Genomic DNA, 10039 nt, shown 5'->3' on the forward strand with positions numbered 1-10039 from the left:
CATTTGAACTATTCTTCTTTAAAAAATTTGATCCTAGTAGTTTTCACTAAGCTATTTTGGAAGAGCTGTGTAAATAATTCATAGTGGCACAGTGATAAAACATCCTCAGGGTTCTAAAATATTTGTAATGGTGTGCTGTGGTCTCGTGTGTGAAGTCAAAGTCACTCCCTTCATAAATTGTTTGTTCATTTAAAAATTGCTAGAGATTATATTATCTGATGTTCACTATTTCTCTACCTGTTCTATGACTAATAATTCTACTTTTGTAATCTGAAATGAATATCATTGTCATATAATGTGATGAAAGGCACCAGCTAAATTTTGGTTAAGTAATTGTTGCTTCTGTGTGAAAAAATTATTAATTGGCACATTTTCAGAATTAAATATTATTAATCCAGTTCTACAATGATATTCCATCTGCAAAGCTCATATCAACTGTGTTTTTAATTTACATTAATCTATATATATAATTCACTAAGCCAGAAGACAAGTAGCCGACCATGGAAAGCACGCCGGAAGGGGCGTGGATTCACTAAACGGCTGACAAGTAAGACGCCAATGGCGCATGCAGGAAGGAGCCACGCCCACCAACTCTTAGACCATTGGATACGACGGAAAAATCACAGCCACGCCCACCAACTCGGACGTGACGCCTCTAAAAACATGCCGTCATTTCTGTTTGTCTGTGCCACGTTGACTTTTCATTAGTCAACCTCAGTGGAATCTTGGTTCACACAGAGGCAGCGCCAGAGAGAGACAGAGGCACACACAGGCAGCGCGAGAGAGAGAGCCGCGCGCACACACAGGCAGCGCCAGAGAGACAGAGGCACACACACACACACACAGAGGCAACGCCAGAGAGAGACAGAGGCATACACAGGCGCGAGAGAGAGAGCCGCGCAAACACACAGAGGCAACGCCAGAGAGAGACAAGCGCACACACAGGCAGCGCGCACGAGAGAGCCACGCACACACACAGAGGCAGCACGAGAGAGAGCCATGCACACACACAGGCAGCGCGAGAGAGAGCCATGCACACACACAGAGGCAGCGCGAGAGAGAGCCGCGCACACACACAGAGGCAACGCCAGAGAGAGACAAGCACACACACAGGCAGCGCCACAGAGAGACAGAGGCACACACAGGCAGCGCAAGAGAGAGCCGCGCAATCCTTTAAAACTGAAGTTAAAACACAATGAAGGAAGCAGTCTTTAAAAACCAATAAGCCCTGTGCCTCTTTTTCATTAGTGTCTCACCTGCTTCACCGCCCTGCAACAGTCGAGACGCTTTCTCAGCAGCTGACCTTCTCTGTGCCTGACTCCACTACTGTCAGTCGCCTGATTAAAAATGGTGAACTCCTGCAATGTTACTATCTTGGTTGGCTTTTACATAAAGTTTGGATTTGTTCAAATGTTCCTTTTTTTCCCCCTGTGCTTAAAACTCATTTAAAAAAAAAGTGTTTATACAACTGCTGCAATGTTACAGAGAGAGAGGGCTCGCCTGCTTCTGAGAGACAGAGGGGGAGGGGACTCCCGTGCTGCTGAGAGAGAGAGAGGGCTGGGGAGGCTCGCGTGCTGCTGAGAGAGACAGAGTGAGAGAGACGGATGGGGGGGGGGGGGGGGGGGGGGGCTGGGAAGGCTCCTGTGCTGCTGAGAGAGAGCCTGCGTGTGCATCTGAGCAAAGACAATTTCCTGTTAGATTTGCCTTTGCAATGACAATTAATAAGGCACAGGGCCAAACTTTCAAAAAGATGTGAATGTATCTGCCAAAACCAGTTTTCAGTCACGGACAGTTGTATGTTGCTCTCTCCAGAGTTCCATCTTTTCATTCACTTACTGGTATGCCTGCAGGAACACGTGCAGCGAGCGAGAGAGAGCGAGCGACACACACACGCATACAGCTGCGCGAGAGAGAGAGCGCTGGACGCATAAGAATAATAATACTTCATTACATTGATATACCGGTGTTTTCAGTATTCAAAGCGCTATCCACACAGGGAGAAACCGGGAAGCGAACCCAAAATCTTCCACAGACTCCTTACTGCAAAACAGCAACACTACCATTGCGCTACAAGGCAGTTAAAGAATGCACCGGCCTCGATTTTGTTTTCACTTCTGTTTACAGCGATCGGATCGTAGCGTGCATTGTTGCAATGTTACTTTTCTTGGTGGCTTATTACATTACGGATGTTTCACATGTTAATTTTTTTCCCTGTGCTTAAAAGACATTAAAAAAGTGTTTCTCAACTGTGACTCCGGAACAACTCAGTACGCAAGCTATATTAAGCGTCAACAACGAAGACTCGCTACACCTTAATGAACAAGTGCTGAAACTTATCCCTACCGACGAAGTAACTTTCACCAGCGTGGCCTCCATTGTCACAGATGATCCCGCTTTCAGGCACGGACAATTGTATGTTGCTCTCTCCAGAGGTCCATCTTTTCATTCACTCACAGTGGTATCCACAAACCCACCCCATTTGGACAACTGCGTCGTTCAGCAAGTGTTCACACATCAGTACACAATTATGCGGCGTATGTTACGCCGCGGGTTGGCTAGTATAATATAAATCAATTTTAACAAAACAAATTTTATCTGTAGGAAAATTGCCTCTAAAATAATGCCAGGTAGCTGGAAGGAACCACGGAAGAAGGTAATGTAAATATAAATATGTTTTGCTAGTATAAGACAAAAAACACACACATCTCCTTTACTAATCACCTCGTAAAATGATAGAATCTACCCAAACAGATTGACAGCCTGGACTGTAGAATCTTCATGCTCATGGTAAGTGGAGGACACTTTGCCAGTAGCAAGATGTAAATGTTGATTTAAAATAATAATTTGCTCAGAATTTTTTCAAAACCTGGCAGGATCTAATCAATAATATTTTGGAATAAGAAGAAATAATTATTTCTGCATTTCTGTTCCTTCTCCATTTATTTATTTATATATATATATTTTTCCTTGTTTATTTTTGCCCTATTAAAAAGCCCTTAGCAATTCTCCTTTGGCCATGCTCTCCTTCTCAAGGTTGGGGTTTGATTTGTCTTCAGTCCTTTTTTGTATAAATGGATCTATTTGTATGGAATGATTACAGTAAAATTAATAAAATAAAAAAATAATAATAATAATAACTTGCTTTTTTTTTTTTAGTATGCTCTCTACATTGCCATTGGAAGTGCATTTGATTTCAGTCATGTCAGTGGTTTAAGTGTAATATTTGTTTGAATATTGTGATTTTTTTTATTCATAGAATTTATTGTAATTTCCTGGTTTACAATTTTTAGGAAGAAATGCCACAAATTAGAAGATGGTGGTGTCTTCTCTTACTTCGCAAAGCCAGCATGAAAAGGTGTGTAACTTTTCAAACTTTTTTTAAGGGAAGAACAGTTATAAGAATTTGTCAACTTACAGTATTTCTAAAAAAAAATGTATCTTCCTGCCAAGACAGCGGTCTTCAATTTCCACATGAGACATTCTGTGTACCACAGGTAATGCTTCATAATTAGCAGTTGAAAAGTTTTCTGACACTAATTTTATATATTAGAACTTCACAAAAAGACTTTGACCAACAGGTCACACAGCAGGTCTCCAGTGAGGCCTTCACTGACTTGTGTCGTCCTTCAGCCCTGTGTTGTGTCAGTGGCATTATGGGGACAGAGAATAGTGGTCTTAAAAATGAGGGTTTTGAGTGCTCTAACTGATTTATTAAATGGCAATTATTTCTGCTTCCAGCAATTCCAGACAAGATAGGAAAGAGCAAGAACTTTTCTCCCCCACCTTTCTTTTCCATTACTGAAGCATATGAAAATGTTGACTAAATTATTTATGCCAGTACAATTAATAGTATAACATTTACTTTACTGTTCCTAAAATGTAGGTAATAAATGGCTTCATAGAGTTGCTTTTGTGGAGTGTAACATTTTGACTGTTTTCCTTGTTCTTCAAAGATCAGTTTCATCTGTGGCATTAGGTAGCATTAACTGAATTTGCAGGTCAGCATATTTATGGTTACGTTTAGTTGTTAGCAAATTGTAATGTATTTAAATTGTTGAAACGCTACATAATTGATTTGCAGAAACGCATAGTACTTGATAATCTGTATTGCAGTGCCTAGTAGTATGGCAAGTGTGGTTCTCACCAAGGCACAGCCCTATCAGGTATATAGTGAAATGATTCTTACCGGCTCAAACAATACAATACAATACAGTTTATTTTTGTATAGCCCAAAATCACACAAGAAGTGCCACAATGGGCTTTAACAGGCCCTGCCGCTTGACAGCCCCCCAGCCTTGACTCTCTAAGAAGACAAGGAAAAACTCCCAAAAAAAACCTAGTAGGGAAAAATGGAAGAAACCTTGGGAAAGGCAGTTCAAAGAGAGACCCCTTTCCAGGTAGGTTGGGCGTGCAGTGAGTGTCAAAAGAAGGGGGTCAATACAATACAATACACAGAACAGAACAAATCCTCAATAAAAAATAAAAAATTTTTAGAAGTACGGAGCAGAATTTAACAGTAGATGATATCACATAGTAAGATTTGGATAATTTTAGACTCCTGGAGACCTCATCCATCAAGCTGCCTCCCCCATTTGGCCATTCCACAGCTGAAACAGTGTTGGGCCAGCCAATCCAATGAAAGGACCCCTCTTTCTCACGATTCCTGTGATCCTCCATCAGGGATGACTTTACCTTAGGCAGGCAAAACAACTTGGCAGGTGGGCCGTGGCACCAAGTGCCACATTTGAGTACCAAGAAGAGAAACAGAACAGGTGAGGGTTAGTATCCAATTCTAACTATCATGTTACTTATGTTTTAGTGCTAATGACTAACAACAGAGATGCAGTATGTACAGTTAATCAGCAGCTCTAGTCAGGATATGCTAAACTGAAGTAGTGAGTCTTCAGCTGGGATTTAAAAGCTGAGACCGAAGGGGCATCTCTTATAGTAGCAGGCAGACCATTCCATAGTTTAGGGGCCCTGTAACTAAAGGCTCGACCTCCCATTGTTATTTTATTAATCCTTGAAACCATAAGCAGACCAGCATCTTGAGATCTTAACGTGCGCTCTGGTTTGTAAGTCATGATAAGTTTAGACAAGTAAGCCCGGACCTCGGCCATTTAATGCTTTATATGTTAAAAGAAGGATTTTGAAATCTTCCCTAAACTTAACCGGGAGCCAGTGTAAGGATTTAAGAACTGGAGTTATGTGTTCGTATCTTCTTGTTCTTGTAATAATTCTTGCAGCCGCATTTTGTATTAACTGGAGGCTGTATAAAGAACAGTTTGAGCATCCAGTGAACACTGCATTGCAGTAGTCAATCCTACTAGAGATAAATGCATGAATTAATTTCTCAGAATCCTGTTTATTTAGAAAGCGCCTTAATTTCCTAACATTTTTAAGATGGAAGAAACATGTTTTGGACAACTTTGTAATATGCGCTTTAAATGCCATGCTAGAGTCAAAGATAAATCCTAGATTGCGGGCTGATTCAGTAAAATTAATTGGGATTCCAACGGAGTTAAATGATGACAAAATATTGTTATGATCAGTGTCATTCCCTCCAACAATTAACATCTCTGTTTTATCTGTATTTAAAGACAAGTAGTTCTCATTCATCCACTCCTTTAATTCACTAACACAACTAATTAAAGACAACATCGGAGAAACTTCATCTGATTTAAATGAAAGATATAACTGGGAGTCATCTGCATACGAGTGAAAATTAACATTATGTTTCCTAATGATAGATCCCAGTGGAAGCATGTAAAGTGAAAACAGTAAAGGTCCCAGTACTGAGCCCTGCGGGACACCATATTGAACTTCTGTGTATAATGATGGAGTACTGTCAGCACATTTCTGTACATATTGGAATCGATTTGATAAATAAGAACTAAACCAAGCGAGCACGGTGCCTGTAAGCCCAACATCATTTTCTAGCCTGTGTAGTAAAATAGAATGGTCGATGGTGTCAAATGCTGCACTTAAGTCCAACAACATAATTACAGTGGAGTTTCCTTCATCGGAGGATATCAGAATGTCATTTACAACCCGCGTTAGTGCCGTTTCTGTACTATGACCAGTGCGAAAACCAGACTGGAATTTCTCAAATAAATTATAATGCATAAGGTGTGACTGAAGCTGATTGGCGACTACTTTTTCTAGTATTTTAGAGAGAAATGGTAGATTTGAATAGGCCTATAATTATTTAGTATGTGTGGGTCTAGGTCTGACTTTTTAAGTAATGGTTTAATAACTGACACTTTTAGTGTATCAGGTACTGTGCCATGCAACAATGAACTACTGATAATGTTTAGAATAGGCGCTGCAAGAACATTCATTGCACTTTTTAGTAGTTTTATTGGCACTGGATCTAGGGAACAAGTAGTGGGCTTCATTTTAGAAATTAAAGTTAAGACTTCCTGTTCAGTTACAGGATTAAAATTACTAAAGTGCTGAATGCAATGCGAGACGGGGTCTGCCAAGCTAGTATTTGGTTTGTAATATGATGCAGAGATCTGGGATCTTATATTTCTAATTTTCTCATTGAAGAAGTTCATAAAGTCTGTACTGCTAATATCTGTTGGTATTTTGCACTGTTGATCTGAATTTCCATTTGTTAATTTAGCCACTGTTCTAAACAGTACCCGAGGATTTTTATTATTGTTATCTATTAATGTAGAATAGTATTCTGAGCAAGCTTTAAAGAGAGCTTTTTTATATTTATTAACACTCTCTGTCCATGCAATTTGAAAGACATGTAGCTTTGTTGTTCTCCATCTGCGCTCCAGTTTTCGACACTCTAATTTAAGAGCTTGAGTGTTGTCATTAAACCAGGGAGAGTTTCTATGTGCTTTGATCACTTTTGCTTTAAGGGGAGCCACTGTGTCCAGAGCATCTCTCAAGGTCACATTATAATGTGATGTTAGCTGATCTAAATTGTTTTCCATGTTTACATTTGATGTTAACTGATCTGAATGGTTTCCCGCAGTTACACTCGACTTACTCAAAGTATCTATAAATTTTGAAGCAGAATTACAATCTAGATGTTGCACTGTCTTTGTTTTAATCTGGGAGTGTGTTGACAAGGGCAGGACTAAATCAAATGTAATTAAGTAGTGATCGGAAATAACTTCATTTAATGGAGTGATATTTAAATTTTGAATTTCAACTTTGTAAGTTATAATTAAATCTAATGTGTGGTTATGATTATGGGTTGGACCTTTGACAGTATGACAAAATATTACTGAATTTAACAAATAAGTAAAACATTTGCTAAAAGTGTCAGTTTCCACATCAATGTGTACATTAAAATCCCCCATCAGTACTACATGATCATAATTTATAGCCAAAGCAGATACAAGGTTGCTAAATTCAGTCATGAACAATGAATACGGCCCTGGTGGTCTGTAGACTAGCACAAACACAGCAAATGCCTTAAAGGTAATGACTTTCTTTTTCCTTTTTAATGTCATTCAGAAATCAACCAATCTAGAATGGAGTGATTGTTTGCTTCAGGTAAACACTTTGCATTATGTATAACTTTTTACATGTAGCATTTCTGTTGTAATATGTTTGGGTGAATGTTTCAGCAGTTTTTAAAGCATGCTTACTAAACTGGGAACAATTAAATTACATATCATTTGAAATGATGAACTTGGCCTTCACAAGTGACAATGCTGTGGTAATTGGACTCTTTGTCTTTCAGGTACTCACTTCAGTACAGTTCCTGTAGACGTACAGATTGAATTGAAATGGGTCTTACAGCAATGTATTAGTAAATGCATACAGGGAGTAGAGACAAAAAGCAAGAGAAATCAATCGAGCTAAGCATTCCTATGACATGTGTTGATCATATTGGTGTGTTTATTTCATAAGCCAATTTGATTGTTCTTTGAGTAAATGTGGAGTTAATATATTGATATTCCTAATAAAGTACTTGACAGTATTTTTTTTTTTTCTTTTTCATAAAAAAGTCTTCATTGATCCAAAACATCTTGACTGCTTGTGACTGGCTGGATGCCAACAAAGACTGACTTGTTGGGGCAGTACTCCAGCCAAGAATTCTGGAAATGGACCAGGATAAAGTTACATACACAATTGAAAAATTAGAACAAAGGGGAGATGATGAAGATACTGAAGAAGTCATGTCCACCTTGTTATTTAATTTTGAATGCATGAAGGACATGAACTTTTTTCTTGATGAGATATGGGGTAAAAAATAAATATTCCCATCAGTTGCTGCTGTTCGACAAATTAGGTTGTTGTGTGTTTTTTTTTTTCAGCCTTCAAAATTTCCAAGGAACTACATGTGGCAGAAAGCCTACAGTGATGTCATTTTGTTCAGTGGATTTGATCAGTGATTCACTATAAAGAAAAGTGGGGATGGACTGGCTTTCTTACCTGGTTCAATAGTTCCTTGTCTACTGAAATGACCAATGTAATGGATGGAGGACACGGATGGATGTCCTAACTGGGATTGTGTGCTTTATTTCTTAAAAATAAATTCCTATTTGAACCTGGATCTTATGTGTGTGTGTGTCTGGGGGGGTTGTGTCAAGGGTTTGGGTGCTAAAATGCCCCCCACAGGTTACACTCCCCTATGTGGTAGTTGTATCAAAACGCAAAGATCATTGTTATATCACTTTAATTTTCAAGACCTAGACTGTTGGCTTGCAAGTTCAAGAAGGGAATCTACAAGAGCAATCCCAAAAGTAAGGTCTCCAAAGCGTTGGGGACGTAGAGAAACTGTTCGTACGGCTGTTGGCCACACTGTTGTAATTGGTGCTTCCTCCACTCCCAAACAAGCATGTGCGGCTTCGCTGGGATACTCAATCTTGGCTTGGCAGCCCTTGAAAATGGAGCTCCCGTTGAACGCTACCGCCAAGTGCGAAGTTTGCGCAGGAGACCGTCAATTTCCGACGAGACAGTCGCGAAGGTTGAGGAAAACATGCGTAAAGATCGGCGGTTGGAACTTCATTACCCACCCACCCTATAGTCCGGACTTGGCACCCAGTGACTACCACCTGTTCCCTAAGTTGAAAGAACATTTGTCCGGAAGGCGATTCTGCTCCGACGAAGAGGTGAAAGATGAGGTCCAATGCTTCCTGAAGGACATGGCGGAGAGCTGGTATGACATGGGCATTCTAAAACTACCACAGCGTCTACAAAAATGCATCAACCGAAATGGCGATTATGTAGAAAAATAAGTCTTTAACCTTTAAAATGATGTAAACATTATAGAAAATAAACGGTTGTTTGTATTTCTAAAAAAATAGGAGACCTTGCTTTTGGGATTGCCCTTGTAATTAAAAGCAAAAATTAGTTGGGAAAACATCTACAGCCCCTGGGACTGAATATGAGAACCACTGTATGAAACAATGCCATGTTACAAATCAGGATATTTAATATATATATATATATATATATATAGTGTGTGTATGTATGTATGAGAGAGAGAGAATATGTGTGTTTCATGATTTACATCTTTTGTAATGTTTAAAATGTGCTTATCTGTTTATTCATGCCTTCCGTGTCCATTACAGTCTGTGTGTTAGCTCATGAGTTATGTGATAAATCATTTTAGAACTAATTACATTCACTCAGACTTCTTACTTAATTTTAATTTAGTAGATAACTTTGCTCCACTTCACCATCTCCAAGATGCATACTGGTACAGCAGTTAAGTCTTATACTCCATATCATCTTGGTACATCTGGATAATGTAAAAGCTGCTCTTACAGAGTTATGTTTATATTCAATAACTTAGCATTCAACACTCTTGTGCCAACAGAACTGGATTTTGGACTTCATAGCAAGCAGACCTCAGCTTTGCAGATTGTCAGCATCATATCCTCTATGCTCACTCTCAACCCAGGCACACAATGGGGTGGTGTGTTAATCCCCCGGTGAGACTTTGCGTCTGGATACCACACCAGCTCCATCATTAAAAATGCTACTGACATCACCGTCATAGGCCTGATCACCAACAGTAATGAAATGGCTTGCAGATAACAGGTGTACCTGCTGACTAAGTGGT

The 10039-nt window shown here is 39.4% G+C and overlaps 2 long non-coding RNA genes across 2 annotated transcripts; both read left to right on the forward strand.

Moving 5' to 3' along the window:
- Positions 1-2562: 2562 nt before the first annotated feature.
- On the forward strand, positions 2563-7650 carry LOC127528898 (uncharacterized). The gene is made up of 3 exons (XR_007935508.1): positions 2563-2787; positions 3157-3998; positions 7480-7650. It is a non-coding gene; the product is annotated as an uncharacterized LOC127528898 (long non-coding RNA).
- A 137-nt stretch (positions 7651-7787) lies between these two features.
- LOC127528903 (uncharacterized) lies at positions 7788-8524 on the forward strand. Its single transcript, XR_007935518.1, has 2 exons — positions 7788-7860; positions 7977-8524. It is a non-coding gene; the product is annotated as an uncharacterized LOC127528903 (long non-coding RNA).
- Positions 8525-10039: the final 1515 nt, after the last annotated feature.

The sequence above is a fragment of the Erpetoichthys calabaricus genome, chromosome 8 (assembly GCF_900747795.2).
Source record: "Erpetoichthys calabaricus chromosome 8, fErpCal1.3, whole genome shotgun sequence".
Taxonomy (NCBI): Eukaryota; Metazoa; Chordata; class Cladistia; order Polypteriformes; family Polypteridae; genus Erpetoichthys; species Erpetoichthys calabaricus.